We start from the raw sequence: 21910 nt of genomic DNA, 5'->3' as shown, positions 1-21910 counted from the left end.
AGAAACAAGTTTACCGTTGCTGTATTCTGCGTTGATTTGTGAAGTGAGTTAAAGTCGAATGATGATTGGAAACGATCGGTAATTGGCGCTGTATTTCTGAATCACTGCCCTCTATAGGACAGACTCAGTACTGGAAGAAAAATTTGTTTTACACAATTTTATTGTTTCCATTCCCTGGAAAGACGATTAATAGCTCTTAAACAAGGTAGTTTATGTGATTAATGTAACTATAAATTGTGTCGTGATTTATTTAAAAAACTGAGGACTAAATCCGTATCATGTCATATGTAACGTTAATCGATCAATCATTGTTTCAACCGCGTAAAAGCGCCAATAAAATAGCTTACAAAATGTAACATTTACCTCAGAAAAGCCATTCAATGTCAAAATACTTGTTAGTCAGCTACAAAAATGTACTTAGAGAGGAACATTTATCCACTGCGACTATAGACCACTGCATACTATTCATATACTTAACATGTGCTTTTACTGAATGTATGAATCCGTTTTATGACAGCCACCATTTAAATGTTTAGGCCGATATTAAAACGATTAGAAACATAATTATGTCATTAAATGTATTATAACGTTATTATAAAAACTTTTTATGTGTAATTTATTTGTAGTTTACAAATCAATTAATTTTAATCTTTAATATTATAATGATGTACCAGCTGTGGCTCCCTGTATAGTTTACAGCATTACTTGAGAGATAATTTTTTTCTTTGAGGTAATTTGCCAGGTACTGTACCTGATAGGTACAAATTGAAATCAAATCGCAAGCTTCTTAATAAGGTAACAGAAAAGAAAATGGGCCTATAAAATAAGCCAAGTTATTGTTTTTGTTGTTTTTGATACATGTAATCTTAATAAGTAAGGTTATGACACCAAAAGCTACTAGATTAACTAACTTACATTTTAAATATTTTTAGATAAATAAACAGCAAGTAATACAATAGTAATAAATAATCAAATTACGAGTACTAGCACAAATGAATACAACGGAACAAACATGTAAATGAAATAAACAATGCTTTTCAAGTTTTTCATGTAGGTTTAAACAGGAGATTTTCAGGTACAGAAATTGTAATATCTATAACTATATAACTATAGCATATATATATATATATATATATATATATATATATATATATATATATATATATATATATATATATATAATATAACTATATAACTATAGATTAGACTTTATTAATCAGTCAAGAGCAGTTACATATGCATAATGTTTTGAAATGTTGAAAATATAAAACGTTAAATGCTGTTGTTTGAAATTATTTTAAAAATAAAAAGACAGTAGGTGGCAGCAAGTCCCTGCTAATGAGCGAGTCATTGAGATTCAACCGATTCATTCAAACGGCTGATTCATTCAGGAAATGTTGCTCAGAGACGCAAAACAACTCTGTGGACTTTGTTTGGAACTGTTTTAGTCGGCGAAATAGAGCGAAACAGACGATTTGGTGTCTAAAATGTAAGTCACTTTATATTAAGTTATTGTTCATTAAACTGTACTCTGTATAAAATCAATATCACATTTGTAATTGTTGATATTTGGAGAAAAACGGCACTGTGTAATGTTGGTTAACTATATTAAATGATATAAATATAAAAGATATACAGGGGCATTTTTGCCCGTTATCTTGAATTATGGTGCATTCTAAAGGCATTTTAATAGACTAAATCACACTGGCCCCGGGCCATCGGGCAATCCTTATTGTCGAGCCCTGCTTTGTAAAACGTCACCTTTTTCCCCACTTTGAAGTTTGTAGGTATGAAACACCCAATTATACAGAATATAAGATGCTAAATATTTAATTGAGGAACTGTCAATACAATAATATGTAAAAATACAATATATAGCCTACAGTATGATTTAACATATTGAGACAAAATGCGATCCATTTTTTGTCGCTTTTGGCAGTCTTTAAAAATGTACCTCAGATTTCTTGTAAAATCTATTTGTACAGTCAATCGCACAGCTCTTTTTTATGTTTTTTCACAGCATTCATGTTGAAAACCAATGCTGCCACAAAAGTCGTACAAAAACTCGTGCAATATATTACTTTATTATCTTTAATTGACTTCGTGGCATCTTCATCTTATGTGACAAATGTAATTTTTTAGTGCTGTATCCACAAGATGGTGTTTTTTTGTTTTGTTTTTAGTGTTCAAAGGAGATCTGTCTAGAAATATTTACTCAGGCGGTTTGTCAAAGTTGGTTAATTATGCACAAAGCTTGATTATAGTTAATATACGTTTTTGTATTTAAAATAGGATTATATTTTAATTACATATTATTTAAATGTGTGTATTTGGCATTTTCTTTTGATGGTCCTATTTTCTGAAAATCAAGGGACAAAAGTGCTCTTAATTAAAGAAGCACCCATATTCAATACTAAAATCTAGATATTTTGAGTTCAGTATCTAATAATGTTTATTGTATTTTATATACGTGCAAAGTAGGCAGGTCATTTCAGTCTTTATGTTCCATTGGTTTACAATTTGTCGCATGGAAGGACTGTTAATACACGAGTTTCGCCACTAGATGGCAGTAGAACATTCCCTCTGTCTTTTATTTGGCTTCTGCAACAGTTTGATGAGCTCTTAAAGCTTGCTTTCTTTCTTTCTTTCTTTCTTTCTTTCTTTCTTTCTTTCTTTCTTTCTTTCTTTCGAGAAATAAACATGCAGCTAATTATAACCATTAATCACGCAGTTCCAGATCAAATGCATTGTCAGTCTCTTCACAGTTTCTCACTCTTAGTGACTTGATGAGATAATGTCCTGAGAGACGCTCTGAGATGATCAGACTAGTATTATCCTGATGCTGTTTGTCTTGCTGATGGCGGTTTAGATCATTTCCTCTCCTGAGTTTCCCATGAATGCAGTGAGACAGTCCAGGCCTCTGATACTCCTCTGTTTTAAGGAAATGACAGCCTGGAGGTTTGGTAATGGGTAATGTCCAGCACTGCAGATGGATCAGCTGTGTGCGTGCGTTGAGTCAGCTCTGTCGTCATTTGCTGTAACCCCCACTTTCTCTGTACCTCTTCTGGGATCATAGTTGTTCCTCCAGCTGGAATTTCTGGAATTCTGTACTAATGCTTCTTATGTAACAAAGCCGCTCCCCACCAAACATACAAATAGGGTGCTGGTGGAGGTTCTGAGAGTAATAAAGTTGAACTGATGTCTTGCATATGTGGAATAGGAAGTAAAAGAACTTCCAGATGGAGTTAAACGTCATCCGTCCAAATGTTTGTCGCAATCTAGTGGTTTTGATTACGGATTTTCCAGTGTTGCGTTATTAAAGCTCATAACTTAATGATCGTTTATATAAAATATTTTCACATATAAATCCCCCTTGTTTTTTTTGCCCTTTAGGCTGACAGGGTGTATGCAGAGATCTTTGATGGGAAGTCTGATTATCAGTGTAATTGAAGCATCCTTACTGAATGTACTTCTGTAAAGCTGCTTGTGCAATTGCTCTCGGCTAACAGAACTAAGCTATAACTGTGGAACAATTCATCTAGACCCACTTTGATAATTATAAAGTTGTACTACAAATTTACATAACATAACCACAAAAAATAAGCTTGCCCTTAGATGGATTTAGTTTTAAGTTCTTTCAGGATTTATGATTCAAATAAGGCTTTATTGGCCTGATAAACACAGACAGTGTTCATTGAGGGATTCTGAAATCTGTAGGAAGGAGAGCGGCTTCTGTACTTGTTCAGTGCAGTCCAACAAAACCATGCCAAGCTTTGATTTCTCAGTGTGTCAGCCAAAAATTGCGGCAATTCAAGGAACCCACAGGGCTGTTCACGCTGATTCTGAGCCCTTTCTCACTCGCTGTATATTTTAAGGAGAAGCTTGGGCCTAAACCTGCGTCTCTTATGTTTACAGCTTCTTTATTGAGCTGCCTGGATTGAATCCACTGAACTTCAGAAGCATTCTTCAACCATATTCATAAGCCCATATCAAGCATTTCCCAATCATAACATTTAAGTACATTTTTGAGTAAAGGAAAGATTTTTTTTTTTTTCAAGCCTTTAAGAAAGTACTTAAATGATCATTATGCTTACAGTGGTGCTGCAGGGGATGCATCATTTTTGTTGGATATATATGGATATATATATATATATATATATATATATATATATATTTTTTTTTTTTTCCTAACTATAGTATAGTTAGTTTAATTTTTGCTGAAAAAATGTTTAATTCTCCCTCTTACTGTAACATTTAAGTCCTAAAAGTTCTTATATTAATATATAAGATTATATTATATTATATATATTATATTAATATTTCATGTTCCTCTTATATAAAAATGTATTAAGTAAATTACATTAACTTAATATCAATTTATAATTAATATAATATTAATTATAATGATTTCACTTGATATAATATATGACTTTGTATATCAATAATTTGGATATTTAACTGGCTTTGGCATGCAAGTGTCATCCCAAATTATGTAAATTCAACAATATGGTACTTTACACATACTTTACACATGTTATTATATAGGCCAGGACAGGAGTAAAATGGAACATTAAAGGGTTAGTTCACTCAAAAATGAAAATTCTGTCATTAATTACTCACCCTCATGTTGTTCCACACCCGTAAGACCTTCGTTCATCTTCAGAACACAAATTAAGATATTTTTGATCAAATCCGAGAGGTATATGACTCCTCCGCAGATAGCAGTTTGACCACCACTTTAAAGGTCCAACTTTAATGTTATGTTAAACTTTAATGTTATGAAGCGACGAGAATACTTTTTGTGTGCAAAAACTAAACAAAAATAAATATTTATTCAACAAATTGAACTGTTGTCATACGCAGTTGGCGCAGTTAATGCAGTGCAGGCTTCCGGGTTCTACGTCAGAATGGCGGCTCAGTATTGGCCAAATCCGAGTTAAATCCGAGTTATGAGTTCATGTGAGCAGCACAATGCATGCGTGTGATGCTGACACAGGAGCTGGCCAGTTATGAGTCGGTGTTTGGATGTAAAACACGGAAGCCTGCACTGCCTTCACTGCGCCAACTGCGTAGAAGAGACGGGGAAGAGGAAAATTTGTTGAAAATAGTCATTCTTTTTGTTTTGTTTTTGCGCACAAAAAGTATTCTCGCTGCTTCATAACATTAAAGGGTTAGTTCACCCAAAAATGAAAATTATGTCATTAATGACTCACCCTCATGTCGTTCCACACCCGTAAGACCTCTTCGGAACACAATTTAAGATATTTTAGATTTAGTCCGAGAGCTTTCTGTCCCTCCATTGAAAATGTATGTACGGTATACTGTCCATGTCCAGAAAGGTAATAAAAACATCATCAAAGTAGTCCATGTGACATCAGAGGGTCAGTTAGAATTTGTTGAAGCATCGAAAATACATTTTGGTCCAAAAAGTAACAAAATATCTTCTCTTCCGTGTCTGTTGTCAATCCGTGTTCACGACTCCGCAGTGACGCTGCTGACGTGTCATCCGGTGCGCCCGAGCTTCGTTTACAGTCTGAGGGAGACGCACGCTGTAAACAAAACAACCTTCGCAAACATGTCTAAGGATTTCGACACAGAGGAAGACTTGCATTTTTTTGCTCAGCCATATTTATTTGAACCCGAATACACGGACGAAGAACTAAGAGCGATGGAAGAAGCTCCTTCACTGCGGAGTCGTGAACGCGGATTGACAACAGACCCGGAAGAGAAGACAATGCTGAATAAAGTCGTAGTTTTTGTTATTTTTGGACCAAAATGTATTTTCGATGCTTCAAAAAATTCTAACTGACCCTCTGATGTCACATGGACTACTTTGATGATGTTTTTATTACCTTTCTGGACATGGACAGTCTACCGTACACACATTTTCAATGGAGGGACAGAAAACTCTCGGACTAAATCTAAAATATCTTAAACTGTGTTCCGAAGATGAACGGAGGTCTTACGGGTTTGGAACGACATGAGGGTGAGTCATTAATGACATAATTTTCATTTTTGGGTGAACTAACCCTTTAAGTATGAACCACTGTAGTCACATGGACTATTTTAATGATGTCTTTACTACTTTTCTGGACCATGAATGTGGTAATTGCTTACTATGGGAGATAAAAAAAAACCTCTCGGATTAAAAATATCTTAATTTGTGTTTCGAAGATAAACGAAGGTCTTGCGGGTTTGGAATAACATAAGAAATTTAATTTCTGAGTCAACCAACACTTTAATTTTCTTACAGTATGTAATAGTGTCCCTGCTCTTTCTCTTCAGGGGGTCCTTGGCCTGAAAAAAGTGTGAGAGCCCTGTCTTTGTGTATAGTACTCATTTGGATGTCTGTGCAGCTTTTCTCAGTTTGTATCATACACTGACTCTCTGCCCTTTATAGTTTGTTCTCTTTGCTAGCGATTATGACACCAGCGTCTGGCATTGGTTTCGTTGCAACATGTACCTTGCCAGAATCAAACACCTTCGAAGGGCAGGACACATGTTCCACAGAGAGGTGACTAGTGTTTTATCAGCCTGGGTATTAGTACATCTACAATGTAACAATGTGCAATGAAGTCCAGTTATACTGTAAAAAGGTTATTCTGTTCATATGTCATATTAAACATTACTTCCTTTTTGCCTTAGAAGAGCATTTAGACTAATGGTTATGAAGCAAATCCTCTCACAGAAATGTTTTCTTCTGATGTGACAACTACATTAGGATTTGTGTAGTGTGCTTATTAATCGTCCTTAAGTGTTTTATTTTGTGTGCAGTTGGAATAACTAACTTCATATATATACTTAAATATAGTTCATTGAATATTTTGCTGGGATTTGAGCCAATCGTTTCAGTGGAACGGCTACAGAAGGAGGAAAAAAAAATAAAGATCAACGATGTGAGAATCACTAGGGATTGCTGAAGTGTCCAGAGCAGCAGCTGGTTTCCTGTGGTGTCAGGTAAAGCCCTCCAACTTGTTCTTTCTTGCTTTGCCAATCTTCCTTTAGTCAAGGACTGCGCTGCACTCAGTGATATCTGTCTTTTATTAGGTTGTCCTTTGTATTTTCTCTTGTGGTTAAAGTTGTTTTTCCCTGGTCAAACAGAATTCGTTCCAAGATTTAACATTTCCAGTGGTAATTTTATGACAACAAAACAAACCTTGTTTTAATGACTCTGAAATAACCCTGCCAAAAGGAAAATCAGATTTGATATGGTGCCCTTAACTGATTATAGACATCCTCAGCATCTGACTGTAGTTTGTTTTCTCAGGCAGTGTTCTTTCCTCTAGTTTAAAGGTACATTATGTAGCCTAACTTTTTTTTGTTTTGTTCAAAATTCAAATTTAAATGAGTCAGTACATAATCAATCCTCTTTATCTTATCCTGATTCACTATTGTAAGCCTATTATACGTATTCATATTTTAGACCTGACATGATGGTTTTCGCAGGAAATTCTCATAGCTGTTTGCATCCAGCGCTTCCAGGTTATAGGTCAGAACGCAGACTCATTATTGGCCGGCTCCTGCGTCAGCATGCGTCGTGCTGCTCGCGGGAACAGCGTCGGCCAATAATGACTCGCCATTCTGGCGTAGAACCTGGAATTGCTGGATGTAAACTAGACTTGTGCCGATATTCGGTAATGCGATAAATCGCGATAATGAATATGCACGATATTGTAATCGTGGGCACTTCAGAATACCGTAAATAATAATTTATTACCAATTTTTAATTTTTTATAATGCAATTAAGAATACTTTACCCATCACTCGTATAAAATGTACAACACCGCTGTATTCTGCGTCAAAAGCACACGAGCTCAGATGTAAACAAGCCCATCGTGCATGAGAAGCACATGGCGGAACGAGTGAAGGAGACGCCCTGAATGAAAGTGCACGTTCACTCTCTGACAGCAGAGGGCGCTGATGGAACAGCAGCATGCAGCGGTTACCATGGAAACCGTGCAAACAAAGTAACTGCGCTGGTGAAGTTTTTAAAATGCTTCAAACAACCATTAATTTTTTTGTAATCTCAGTGTTGTTTATCACAGCACCAAATACTGAATAATTAAAAAAGACTTAAAAGGATATTTATTTTCAAACCTAAACATGTTTATATTTTTATCTGGACTACAACATGCCCTAATGATTAGAAATGTTCTGATTATTTGTTATTGTTCAGTAAAACTTAAAGTCATACGGCTTCATTAGTTAACATGTTAATTCATTATTACCAAACTGACAATGAAAAATACTTATAAAGCATTAATTATTCTTAGTTACTGTTTAATAACATTACTAAAATCAAAAGAACTTATTTAATGGACCTGAGATAAAACTAACAATGATCAGTTGTGTTTCTAAACTAACATTAACAAAAAATAAAACTTTCTGTAACATATGTAGCTGTTGCTCAATCCTAGGTAATGCATTAAATAGAGACCTTATTGTAAAGTGTTATCTGTTCTTTATAGCCTAATTCTTTTGCATTTTAATCTGTTTGAAAATGTCACTTTATATATTTTTTTGTAGTGTATTGTATTTAAACAGTTGTTTTTGTTTTATTACAAAAAGAGTTCTTAAACCTGTTAAACTATGACATTTTTTTGCAACTTATTTTAATATCGTGATAATACCGTATACCGTGATAAAAGTTTCATCAATTAATCCCACCATTCCAACATGAAAATTTGATACCGTCACATGCCTAATGTAAACGGGAGAAGATATTATTGAATAAAGTCATTATTGTAAAAAAAAAAAAAAAAAAGTATTCTCGTCGTTTTATAAAATAAGGTTGAACCACTGCAGTCACGTCGACTGTTTTAATGATATCTGTAGTATCTTTCTGGACCTTTAAAGTGGTGGTCAAATTGCTATTTGTGGAGGAGTCATATACCTCTCGGATTTGATCAAAAATATCTTAATTTGTGTTCCGAAGATGAACGGAGGTCTTACGGGTGTGGAACGAGGGTGAGTAATTAATGACAGAATTTTCATTTTTGGGTGAACTAACCCTCTAAAGAAAAGACTATAGCAACTACCCGTTCATGCCGACTTTAAATGTAATAAAATAATTTAATTTGTAACTATATATTTTTTCATTCTTAAATTCTTAATAATACTTTTAAGTAGCACTCTAGTCCTCCATTCAGCCTGTGCTCTGTGCTTAAGGAAATGGGTTATCCAAACAGCTCCACTAATGCTGATTTTGTAAACAGTAGCTTGAATGTTCACTTTGAGGCTTGTGAGAATACACATTTGCTGCAATTTGATTAACCTCAAGCATACACCCACCTGATCTGTGTTACATTTGAAAGCTGAGACTGAATGTTGAAACTCTGTACAATTCAGCTTCTTGACCTTGTTTATTTATGTAAGAATACTCATAGGGCTCATTGTCTATAATTGGTCAATTCATTTGCTGACAGACCTTTAGCAGGCAGGGGCAATTTTCTTTAAAAAAATGTATAAAAGAACCGGAGGACATCTACCTGAAATAACCTTTTAGTGCATGAAGCTAAATCCAATTACAAATGAATCTTTTGTGCATAAAAGTTAAAAACAAGCACTTTGAGTCAGTTTAGCTTAGAGAATTAGTGATTTCATGCCACATAAGTGCACTTTCCCCTAAATATCTTTAAGATTAGAGCAACTGTGCCAATGATTTTGTTTGTACATACAGTGTATTTAGTATGGCCTGAGGCTGATTAAGTTGTTCATTCTGCCAGGATTTCATGCATCGTAAATCAAGGACAAGACGAGGATGCCATTCTGAGGAGGTGCCGTCACACATAGAGAAGAAGGAGCTGATGTCAATATAAACAGTGAGCTCTCTGTTAAGCAAGCGTTTCTCCTATTTGACTTGAATAATTTTCCTGTAGGCTAAGTTAACTCAAAGTGTAACTCTGAACCATTTGAATCCCTGTTCTAGCCCACATCTTCTCAGTGTGCCTGCCTAGACATGTGGCCTCTCACCTGTTTCTTTATCAAAATTCAAGGCAAGATTCATTGACTGCGTTCGAAAGCTCTGCTTTCACATATGGAGGTAAGGGAAGCGTTACATCCTGTCAAACATGTCTTCGTGTAGTTGGTTTCTCAAGGTAGTATAGATAGATGTATCCTTCACTGCCTATGATATCCCACAAGTGTGTGCTGTTCAGCAGGTTGTTGGGAAGAATAAAATGGCATCTGATGGAGCTGTAGAAAGGAGTAAATTGAATTAAATGTAAGTAAATGTGAATTTTTTTTTAGATTTAGATTCTGTTACACGCACAGAGCTGTGTGTGGGTTCGAGTAGGCGGTTTGAACAGGAGGGGTTATATTGGTGCCGTGACCCGGATGGGAGTGAGGTTTTGGGGGTTGAGTGTAACTGTCCCGTAAGGCCTGTAAAAGCTGTGCAAGTAAACCTCACTCCCCTGATCTCAAAAGATGCTCTAGCGGCTGACGCTAGGGACTGTGGTCTTTAGCCTCCTTGTTAGAGCGCCCGACTCCCATGCCGGAGGACCCGTGTTTGAGTTCTGCTTAGAGTAGGTGGTTCAAATAGGAGTGGTTTCATCGACGAAAAAAAAGCAGAAATAAAGTCAAAATAAGTGGTCACAAAATATTTGCTTGGTTATCTTTGGATGTGACTTGAATTTGTTTATATTAGGGATGCATGTTATTGGATATTTAATTATGCATTGAAATTTCCTCCATTTTTTTTTTTTTATTTATTTATTTTTTTTCATCACCTAACACATTTAAAGGTGCCCTAGTTTGTTTTTTTACAAGATGTAATATAAGTCCTAGGTGTCCCCTGAATGTGTCTGTGAAGTTTCAGCTCAAAATACCCCATAGATTTTTTTTAATTAATTTTTTAAACTGCCTATTTTGGGGCATCATTAACTATGCACTGATTTTTTCAGCACGGCCCCTTTAAGAGATGCGCTCCCTCTGCCCCACGAGCTCTCGACTATATATACATCGCATAAACAAAGTTCACACAGCTAATATAACCCTCAAATGGATCTTTACAAGATGTTCGTCATGCATGCTGTATGCATGCTTCGAATTATGTGAGTAAAGTATTTATTTAGATGGTTACGTTTGATTCTGTGTGAGTTTGAGGCTATGCTCTGTGGCTAAAGCTAACATTACACACTGTTGGAGAGATTTATAAAGAATGAAGTTGTGTTTATGAATTATACAGACTGCAAGTGTTTAAAAATGAAAATAGCGACGGCTCTCTTGTCTCCGTGAATACAGTAAGAAACGATGGTAACTTTAACCACATTTAACAGTATATTAGCAACATGCTAATGAAACATTTAGAAAGACAATTTACAAATATCACTAAAAATATCATGATATCATGGATCATGTCAGTTATTATTGCTTCATCTGCCATTTTTCGCTGTTGTTCTTGCTTGCTTACCTTGTCTGTGCACAGATCCAGCCGTTAATCCTGCCTTTCCTTGTCTAATGCGTCGAATGGGCTGGCATTATGTAAATATTGGGGTCATACATACTAATGGTCCCGACTGTTACTTAACAGTCAGTGTTATGTTGAGATCCGAGTGTTTTCCGGAAGTCTTTTAAACAAATGAGATTTACATAAGAAGGAGGAAGCAATGGGGTTTGAAACTCAATGTATGTCATTTCCATGTACTGAACTCAACTATGCCGAGGTAAATTCAAATTCTGATTCTAGGGCACCTTTAAATTTCATCTTTAAAATAATTTAATGACTGCTAAATGTAATCTTTATCAAATCTCAAAATAAATATTCTGTTTTTCATACTGAGATGCCTAAATTTTAAGTTTAAAAATTATTCATTTTAAAGAGGACAGGGTTTTTTTTATTTTTTTATTTTTTTTTACATTTTCAACTTTCTTTAGAGAGTAATGTTGCTGTTTGAGCATGAAAAAGGTATAGATGCATAGATACAAAGCACAAAGTCCCTCCAAAGGGATTTTCTGAACTCCATGAAACACATCGACTGTACTCTTGAGTTTTCTTCCAAGAACGAACACACATAGAACAGGCCTACACAAAAAAAGGGACGAGGTCTGGTTGAGTTGCATTAGTTGTGTGTTGAAACTAGTGATTATAGTAAAGGGCGTGAAATTTCTGTAATACTCTCAAAGCGGTTGACCAATCACAATACACTGGTCCAGCCGAACAATCAGAGCACATTGTGCTTTTTGGAAGGAGGGGCTTCATAGAGACAGAAACTAAATGTAATGCCCAAAGTATAGTTCATTTTTTATGCGTACGTGAGAGTCAGCATACAGTGTATGTGACGAGTGATGAGAATTTCGTCATCAGAAGAATATGCGCACTGGCTGATTTTTGTAACCATGGATACTTTGTAGCATTATGAATTATTTTTTTGCAATAATTATTTTATCCACAAGGTGGCAACCGTGCCCTGGGGGCGTCGATTCACAAGACAGTCAAAGAAAACCTGCATAAACAGAACAGAGCGGAACACATGCAAGCTACAGCCATAGTGGAGGCCTATATAGACACCAGATTATGCGAAGAGGTTAGAAAGTATCCTCATTTGTACAACTTTAGCATGAAAGATCACAAATATATTTACATGTGTTGTAACTCATGGCAAGAGATTGCTCAAAACTGCGAATGCGTCAAATGCCTGTGTACGCGTACAAGTCAAGTAATATGGCCTCTTTAATTTTTAATCTTTTATTTTGTTTTTATTAATAATATTTATTTATTTATAAAAAATGATTATCAGCTTATCATTTCCAGAATTTTAATATCTCCACATCTCTACTTTAAATATGTTATGGTGCTTGTTTGAAACCTGGTTTCCGAGGTGGAACTTTCATACACAAACACTGCCTGTTTAGTCATTGACTGACTGGGCAGCGAGACAACTGGCTTCATTTTTGGGCATAGCCATATACTCACTAAATATCCTCTTAAATGGCTAGTCATGAATTAAAAATTTCCATCTCTTCTGAAAGTTTTGCATGGCAATATTCTGTAAGATCCACGATGTGACTGTTTTGTTTTGTTAAAGAGTTTAGTATCACGGGGCTCTGGCAACTAAATCAAAGCTCTGCCAATTAAAGCTTGGCATCTTTGACTTCTCCCTGCAGCTGTGAGCATGTCCTGTCTGTGTATTAAAGGTCACTCTGCAGTGGGCCAGCTGGCCGGTGTGTCAGCCTGCATCGTGAAAACCGTCTTTGTAGTGAGTGCCGGAGACAGTGGGGCCTCAGAGGCCGCAGCACTACCTGCACCTCTGTGTTAGAGTGGAGGCGTGTCATTACACCCAGATGGCTGCTGCTTCCTCTGCTGAGCTAAACAGCTCTGTGTTTCACTGCTTATTTGTCTCTATCTACCTTTCTTCCTCTTTCTCTCTATCTCTGCATCTCATCTTCACACTCTTGCTCTCTACTACACAAACACACTTTGGGATATCCATCACAGCTGCCTGAAAATAGCGTAGTCCTTGTTGCATCACAAACAGTGCAGATGTATTCAACTTTCATGCTACTTTCTGAAGATTGCTACTTTAGTCCAAATTAATTTTTTTTAGAGGTTAAGTGAATTTCTGGACAAACAGGGTCACCAAAATTGCTTTTTTAAAAAAAAAAAAAAAAAAGGTTTCTCAAACACTTCCATAGTCTTCTATTGGTCTATTGGACAGTCCCGCCCCCAAACTCATACCATTGCTTAAACTAATGTTGTTGTGTTGGGCTGTTCGCATTTTTATTTTTTTTTATGCTGCTTTCTGGTTTTCTGGGAAGTTTTCCCCTACTTTATGTGATTTGTTTGCAATTCAGAGTAAAAATTTATGCCAAAAACTCAAAAAATAAAGCTTCCAAAAGGGGGTTTTCGCTATGATGCCATAGAAGCATAATTTTGGATTCCGCAATAGAACCTTTCTGTGAATTCTTTTCATGGTGCGAAGAACATTTTGATAATTTAAAGAATCTTTTTTTCCCCTTTTTTTTAAACTATAAAGAAACTTCTAGTTAACTTCTAAACTTAAAGTTTCTTCATGGAACCATAGATGCCAAGAAACTTTATTTTTAAAGGTGCTAAAGAGGTTCTTTTTGTCGACTGAGTTTTTGAAATGAGCGCATGGGTAAGAACAACCCCCCTCCTTCACAGCTCATTTAGAGGGAAGATGATCACGTAAACGATTGGCTGATGTTTTTAAGGCCCTACCTCGTGCACAGATGATGTATATTAATAATATTCCTTTCAGTGCACCTAATAAATAGTCTTTTATCAGTTAGTAAAGACAGTTTCAAGTAATATTGCAAAAATGTATAAAATAAAACATCCTCTTTAGCACCTTTAAGTGTATAGATTTTAAGTGTATAGATGAGTCACCATTACTGACAATCCTCATTTTGGCTGCGTGAGATTCTCCATCTTTGTTGTTGTTGAGCAACCGAAGCACGAGCTGTTAAAGCTCTGCCCTCTTCTGGAAAGTGGGAGCAGCAGCTCATTTGCATTTAAAGGGACACACACAAAAACAGTGTGTTTTTGCTCACACCCAAATAGGGGCAATTTCGACAAGCTATAATAAATGATCTGTGGGGTATTTTGAGCTGAAACTTCACAGACACATTTTGGGGACACCACAGACTTATATTACATCTTATAAAAGGGACATTATAGGTCCCCTTTAAATCATTTAAATAAAAATTTCCATTTCAAAGGTCCCCCAAATGTTCAAGACAGGGTTACAGCCTTGGTTTAAATAAGGCAGTGGCAGAAAAATAAATAATTTGCAGGCTTTTTAGTGCAATTTTAGCTGATTTTGATGTAGTGTTTTGAGCTGTTCAATGTCAAGACAAAAAACATTGCTACTCTTCCAACATAGCTTCTGTGTTCCATTTCTCATCTGTTAGTACATTCTGTTAATACAACAGAATGTTTCAGTAATTCTAGATAGTATCCATGTGCTCGTGTTCTTAAATGGCCTGATTTTACGAGTTACAAGTCTTGACTTGTGTTCTGAGGGGTATTAGCTCATTGTGTTGTAAGTCATTTATGGGCTTGCTGTGGCTTGGCTGTACACAGATAAAGGAGGTGATTACAATGTGCGAGGAACGCCAGATGAGGACCCGTCAACTACAGGGCAAATATTTGTCTCAAAGTTCACGATTGCTGTGAAATTATCACATTGCACTTGGGTCTGTGCTACAACGCAGCACTTCTTGTTTCTTCAAAGACTCAAGGGACGGTTACACTACACTTTGTGCATGCTAAATTAATTTTGAAACTGCAATGAACGAGATAAGACACACTTTGTGGTGCCTTTAAAAAAATTAATTCAACATATAACAATAATTATTTCTAAAATGTAAAACTATACAGTCTGCTTCACTTTCCCACAGTGCTGCAAACCTGCAGCTTTAATGTTTGTTCACACTGTGATGTATTGATATTTTATTATTTATAGGTCAGAGTTCACCAAACTTTGCAATGCAGCGAAATGCAAAACTTCTTTGCATTAAATACAGATTCGGCTGCTGACGTAGAATACGGAAGCTCTGCAATGTGTCTTCAATGTAAACTGCGTAAGAAGAAATTGTTGAAAAAAGTCGTTATTGATTTGTTTTTGCACACAAAAAGTATTTTCGTTGCTTCATAACATTAAGGTTATACCACTGTAGTCACGTTGACTATTTTAACGATGTCTTTACTACTTTTCTGGACCTTGAATGTGGTAATTTCATTGCTTTCTATGGGAGATTTAAAAAAAAACTCTTCATCGGATTTCATCAAAAATACCTTAATTTGTGTTCTGAAGATGAACCGTGTACCGGTTTGGAACAACACGAGGGTGAGTATTTAATGACAGAAATGTCTTTTTTGGGTGAAATAACCCTTTAAATATGAAAAACGGAAGTGTCTATGAAATGTAAAGGCATCTTTAGAAAAGCCTCAAGTCAGACGACTGTTCATTTAAATGTTTGCCATCAAGTCTCTGTGGAGGTTTCCATGGTAATCTAATGGCCATTCCATCTCTAAAAAAATCACCTGACCGAGAGAGAAAGCAGCATGCACAGAACAAACATTCATTCATCATGTCACTGCCATACATAAAATTCAGCCTATTACTGATAATTTTTCCATGGGGAAAAAAGACTTTTGTGTGTATATATCCTTTTTAATTTATACTAAGAGGGAAATTAGTTAACTTGCAGAAATCATTCACTTGCAATATATCACAGAACATAACTTAAAATCTAACTTGTTTAGGAGAGGTGATCTATTACTTTAAGTAAACTTTGCCCACACAATATTTAAAGGGTTATTTCACCCAAAAATGAAAATAATGTCATTAATTACTATTATTAAGATATTTTTGTTGAAATCTGATGGCTCAGTGAGGCCTCAATAGCCAGCAATGACATTTCCTCTCTCAAGATCCATTAATGTACTAAAAACATATTTAAATCGGTTCATGTGAGTACAGTGGTTCAATATTAATATTATAAAGCGACGAGAATATTTTTGGTGCGCCAAAAAAACAAAATAACGACTTATATAGTGATGGCCGATTTCAAAACACTGCTTCGGAGCACAAATGAATCAGCGTGTCGAATCATGATTCGGATCGCGTGTCAAACCGCCAAACTGCTGAAATCACGTGACTTTGACGCTCCGAACCGCTGATTCGACACACTGATTCATAATGCTCCGAAGCTTCCTGAAGCAGTGTTTTGAAATCGGCCATCACTATATAAGTCGTTATTTTCTTATCGCTTTATAATATTAATATTGAACCACTGTACTCACATGAACTGATTTAAATATGTTTTTAGTACCTTTATGGATCTTGAGAGAGGAAATGTCATTGCTCCCATATGCAGGCCTCACTGAGCCATCGGATTTCAACTAAAATATCTTAATTTGTGTTCTGAAGATTAACGAAGGTCTTACGGGTGTGGAACGGCATGAGGGTGAGTAATTAATGACAGTATTTTCATTTTTGGGTGAACTAACCCTTTAACTCTTTTGGAATTTTCCGGCAATCCATGTTTTCACTGTTATACGGTAGGGGGTGGTTTTATGCATCTTCTGAAAGAGTACAGAATCTTTGGGTCAAAAAACTGGTGAAGAAACAGAAACAAGCGATAGAGGCATTCCTTACACTCATGTAAGCTAACGCCATCATCAAACATTCAACAGCATATAAATCAAAACTGCCAAACGTTACTGAATAAATGTCAACCCAGGAAGAGTTACAGGACTGTGAAGCTTTGTGGGTGTTGATTTTTGTTTTGATCATAATTCTGAATCCGATTTTCTTAGGTTTTTGTTCAAAATGTGTATTTTTTTTTTTAATGAAACTTCCTACATTCAGGTGTTGTAAAAAACAAGAATGCATGAAGCTAGAATAATAAGAGTCTCTGTCTTTGACAACATGATTTTGTTCAGGTTTTTGTTCAAAATGTTTATATTTTTTATGGAAATACCCACATTCAAGTGTTCATGTGAATCTCTGTTCTTTGTTTTGATATATTGTATATACAGCAAAATATTCTGGGGGCCATGAAAGTTTTTTGTGAAAATGATCAAAAATGCTGGTGCTGGCATTAAAAAAAAAAATGTTAAATTAATATTTAATTTGTTTTAAAAAATGTAATTATTTAATGTTTCATTAATTTCATGTTTTTACACACAAACCATTTAAATATGAACTACATCCAAGATGGAAAATCACCTCCCAGAGAATGTTTGGCTCACCACCTGTAACATAGCTAAGAAGATCCTCAATCCCCCTCTGTTAAAAGAATATGGTTATATTTATAGCAGGGATATATTCAGGCCGTTTTTTCTTTCTTTTTTTTTTCTTCCAGTTGGTGATGTGCAATGTGAAATCCAGTCAGTCTGGTGTGTGAAAAGCAATGGCACCGGTGCTCCATAATTAAGCCTCACCAAAGCCTCCCAGCAGGGGTCTGGAATGTGCAGTGCAGCTCTACGGTACAGCATGTCCTCGGTGCTGTGTGAGAACGTGTGGTGGCCGGACAGACATGCGTCTTTTCTTCCTCCTTGTGTCTCAAGTGAGTTGTGCTCATTGACAGCTGTTGCTTTGATGACAGGCGTGGCTGCTCGCTACAGAGACATCCAAGAAGCTCTCAAAGCCCTCTGCGGACACAGATGTAAGCTCCGTCATGGAGTATTATATCGATTAAATGCCACTGAGAGTATAAGCAAGGATAAGACAGTCAGCCTAGATAGATGATAATGAAATCATGTGATTTGATATACATAGTTGTTGGGGATGCATAAGCATAACACATTAGTTATCGGACTGATTTTTTTATATCAGTGTCATCCGTATTGGATATTTAATTATGCATGGTCATATCCCCTATTTTAGATTAGGGGATATGATTTAGACATATCCCCTATCTATTAGATTAGATGCAATACAGTTGCAAAAGATGTATCACCAAGAGAATATGAATTTACACTTTAAAAAACGATGGGTTAAAAACAACCCATGTTGGGTTGAAAATAGATAAACCCAGCGAATGGGTTGTTTTAACCCAGCAATTGGGTTGTTCTAATCCAGCGGTTGGGTTAAATGTTTACAATATTGGTAAATGTGACAATATTGGTTAAATGTTTACCCAACCTGCTCAATTATTAATTAAAACTCAATTATTGTTTAAAAATTACTGTATTGCTTGTTTAAAATGAACCCAAAGTATGTTGGAAATGAACATTTATTAATAAGTTTAATGAATAATAATTAAACTAAACATTAATTAAATTGCTTATTAATAAATATTCAACTTTTGATTATTATTCAATTTTTTTTTATACTGACCATTGATTTTAGTTTTTATTCTGTTATTTGGTAACTCTACAATAAGGTTCATTAGTTAAACATTAATTAACTACATTAGTTAACACGAACTAATAATGAACTGCACTTATACAGCATTTATTCATCTTCAAAATTTACTAATACATTATTAAAATCTTGTTAACATTAGTTAATGCACTGTTAACTAACATGAACAAACAATAAACAACTGTATTTTCATTAACTAATGTTAACAAAGATTAGTAAATACAGTAACAAATGTGTTGCTCATGGTTAGTTCGTGTTAGTTAATACATTATCTAATGTTTAATGAACTTTATTGTAAAGTGTTACCTATTATTTAAAATTATTTTGACAAAATAAAAAAATGTAAGAACTGCAATTTTTTTGGTTATTGGCCAAAACATGGAAATAATTATCAACTTACTGTTTCAGTCATAATTTTAATGTTGGTGCATCACCAAGAAAATCTGAATGAACAATACAATTTTTTTTTTATACAGACCATTGATTATTTATATATATATATATATATATATATATATATATATATATATATATATATATATATTTTTATTAATTAAAATGATTTTATTTTGTTATTATTTTAATTAATTATTTAAAAAAAAAAAATGTGAACTGCAATTTATCTCTTATCAGCCAAAACATAATTATTAACTTATTGTTTCGACTATAGCTTTAAGATTGGTGCATCGCCAAGAAAATCTGCTGACTAATACAATTTTTTTTTTTTTTTTATGGATTGATGTCAATTTAATTTTTTAAACAGACACATGTTGTTCTTACAATAAAAGTCTATGGGGCAAATTTTTGTTTGCATAAAGTATTGTGACGACAGCTGTTGTGATAATTGACAACAGATGCTATTGAAAGAACTTCCAAACTTGTATTTATTCATGAATGTTCAATTTAACATTATCTAGTCTAGTATTATTAGTGACTCTATCCTTTTTCCTCATGAGCCATTCTTTAGAAAGAGAGCCAGGAGTTGTGAGGCACAGTAACATTATCGCAGCCAGAGTTCTAGAAGTTTGTACAATAATTCGGTTCCATTAAGACCTGCCTTAATGGACACACAAAGAAAGTGGCCCCATGAAATGTCAATTACAGGCCACGCTTACATTCTCTCCTCTATTTTCCAGTGACCATGGCTCTAATCGTTACAGACAGAAAGAATCCTCTGTAGTTTGTGTTGTGTCAGGCACCTTTATTTCCTTCAGCGGTCGACACTGCTGACCAAGACCGACGACCAGCTAATAAGAAGGAAGAGCTGTGATTCTGATCCTGGCTCGGCTGGTTTGCATTTGAAGTTCACAGTGGGGCTGAGCGATTTAGTTCTATTGCAGCGTTTTGTCTGTAACTTAAAAATCAGTGAGACTTTGGAGGTCACTTTGGTCAGTTGAGTCAGGCCAACACAAGTTTGACACTCCAAGAGTACTGATAATTAGTATAATATTGGTAACATTTTATAATAAGGTTTCATTTGTTGAGTTAATAATGACAATGAGCAATATATTTTTACAGGTGTAGTAAGTGATTTCTGAGAAACACTGTTGATATTTGAAATTGGCATCCAAATAAACACACCCCTCCCTTCATTGCTCCGCCCCCAAAAATAACGAACACGCTATGTAATGTAGGCAAACCACTAACAGCTGCCGCATCAGAGAGCTTGGGCGAGTATGCATGAATCAGCTGTAATTCAACAACAGCATACAACAGCATATCTTGTTTTAGTGAAAGAGCAAAAAAACAGTGTTATTCACGTATCAAACAGAAACAAAGCAACCTCTGCGTACGTTTTTAGGCCTTCCCGCTTAGGTCTCTCCAGTGCTGGAAAGCTTTTCTAATATTAACATGGGTCCTAAAGCTCTTGTCTGACCATGACCCTTCTTTTATTCTTTTGACCTTTGCCATCTACAGTCTTTCTTCAAATCTTGCTCACTCTCCTCCCCCATCATTAGTGGACACGCCCCCTCCTGCTGATTGGCTACAAGAGTGTTTTGATGCTCTGTGGATCAGTCCAGTCCACTTTGTTTCTTCTCCTTTTTTCAGCACACACACAGAACAGGCATCTAGCAGTTATATTGGTGTGTTGATTTAAATTTTAGACAGCATTTCTCAGAAATTGCTTACTGCACCTTTAATATTACTTAATTAAAATGTTCATGTTAGTTCACAGTGCGTTAACTAATTTCAACTGATATAACTTTTGATCTTAAAAAATGTATTAAATCTTGAGATTAACATTAATAAAGATTAAAATATGTTGTAGAAGTGTGAAACATTATTCTAAAGTGATTATTGCATTATTAAATTTTATCATATTATATATTAAATATTATTTTTTATACTATTTATTACTTTATTTTTACCCTTTTTTATAACAACCCTGTAGTGACAAGTTGGTTTTTGAAAGTTGATTCGTCTGTTGTTGGTTTTTGTTTATCCTTGAGGCAGTCTTTGGCATAATAAGAATTACTGGTTGCGTGCCAATTAGGGCTAGGCGATATGGCCAAAAATATTATCACAATATTTTGTTCCATATCAGATGATATCAGTATTTATCACAATATTAATTTACCATTAATGGGGAAGGAAATGCTTTCCACATATATATTAGCATTTGGGAATGAATGTAAACATATAAACGTTCTTGTTCACATTCACAATTAAACTCCACAGAGTAGCTATGTAGGGCCCCATGAAATCCATTTTATTTTTCCCTAAATTCTGTGTTTTCCATTTTATTTTTCTGGGATTCTGTGTTTTATGATTTAATACAAATTTATATAAACTTTAACAATTTAATCAAGCTTTTAAAATGTAATCAAATGAAAAATATAACAATTATTTTTTTGTTAAATAAGATGCTGCACAACAGAACTGTAAAAATTTAAAACATGGATGAAAAAATATCTTGTTTGATATTCCTTAGAGATAAATAATAATATTATTATTACTTTGAGAAGTACATTTTAGTATACAGTAGTGATATATAGCTGTCATAATTTCCTGAGGTAAAACCCAAACTTATTTTGACAGTTTGTCGTGAAGGTCTTTCAGTTTTAGTTTCAGTG

General features: G+C 35.0%; 1 protein-coding gene and 1 long non-coding RNA gene across 4 annotated transcripts in view; one reads left to right on the top strand and one right to left on the bottom strand.

Annotated features, from left to right (window-relative positions):
• The window catches only part of znf710a (zinc finger protein 710a), a 28797-nt gene extending 28688 nt beyond the window's left edge, over positions 1-109 (bottom strand). The window contains exon 1 of the mRNA XM_048169641.1: positions 15-109. The gene's annotated coding sequence lies outside the window, so the exon portion shown is untranslated. The remainder of the gene's footprint in view (positions 1-14) is intronic.
• Positions 110-6175: 6066 nt separating this feature from the next.
• Positions 6176-21910, top strand: part of LOC125254833 — a 28741-nt gene continuing 13006 nt past the window's right edge. Inside the window, exons 1-4 of one of the 3 annotated variants that reach the window (XR_007181759.1) lie at positions 6176-6957; positions 9726-9821; positions 9929-10042; positions 17833-18036. This is a non-coding gene — a long non-coding RNA (uncharacterized LOC125254833). Of the gene's footprint in view, positions 6958-8268; positions 8968-9725; positions 9822-9928; positions 10043-17832; positions 18678-21910 lie in introns of those variants that run through there. The other 2 variants (XR_007181758.1, XR_007181760.1) reach the window with 2 other exon arrangements.

This window comes from Megalobrama amblycephala, linkage group LG19 (assembly GCF_018812025.1).
Source record: "Megalobrama amblycephala isolate DHTTF-2021 linkage group LG19, ASM1881202v1, whole genome shotgun sequence".
NCBI lineage: Eukaryota > Metazoa > Chordata > Actinopteri > Cypriniformes > Xenocyprididae > Megalobrama > Megalobrama amblycephala.
Note: the sequence above shows the minus strand (reverse complement) of the source record. Positions and strands in the feature narration are given on the sequence as shown.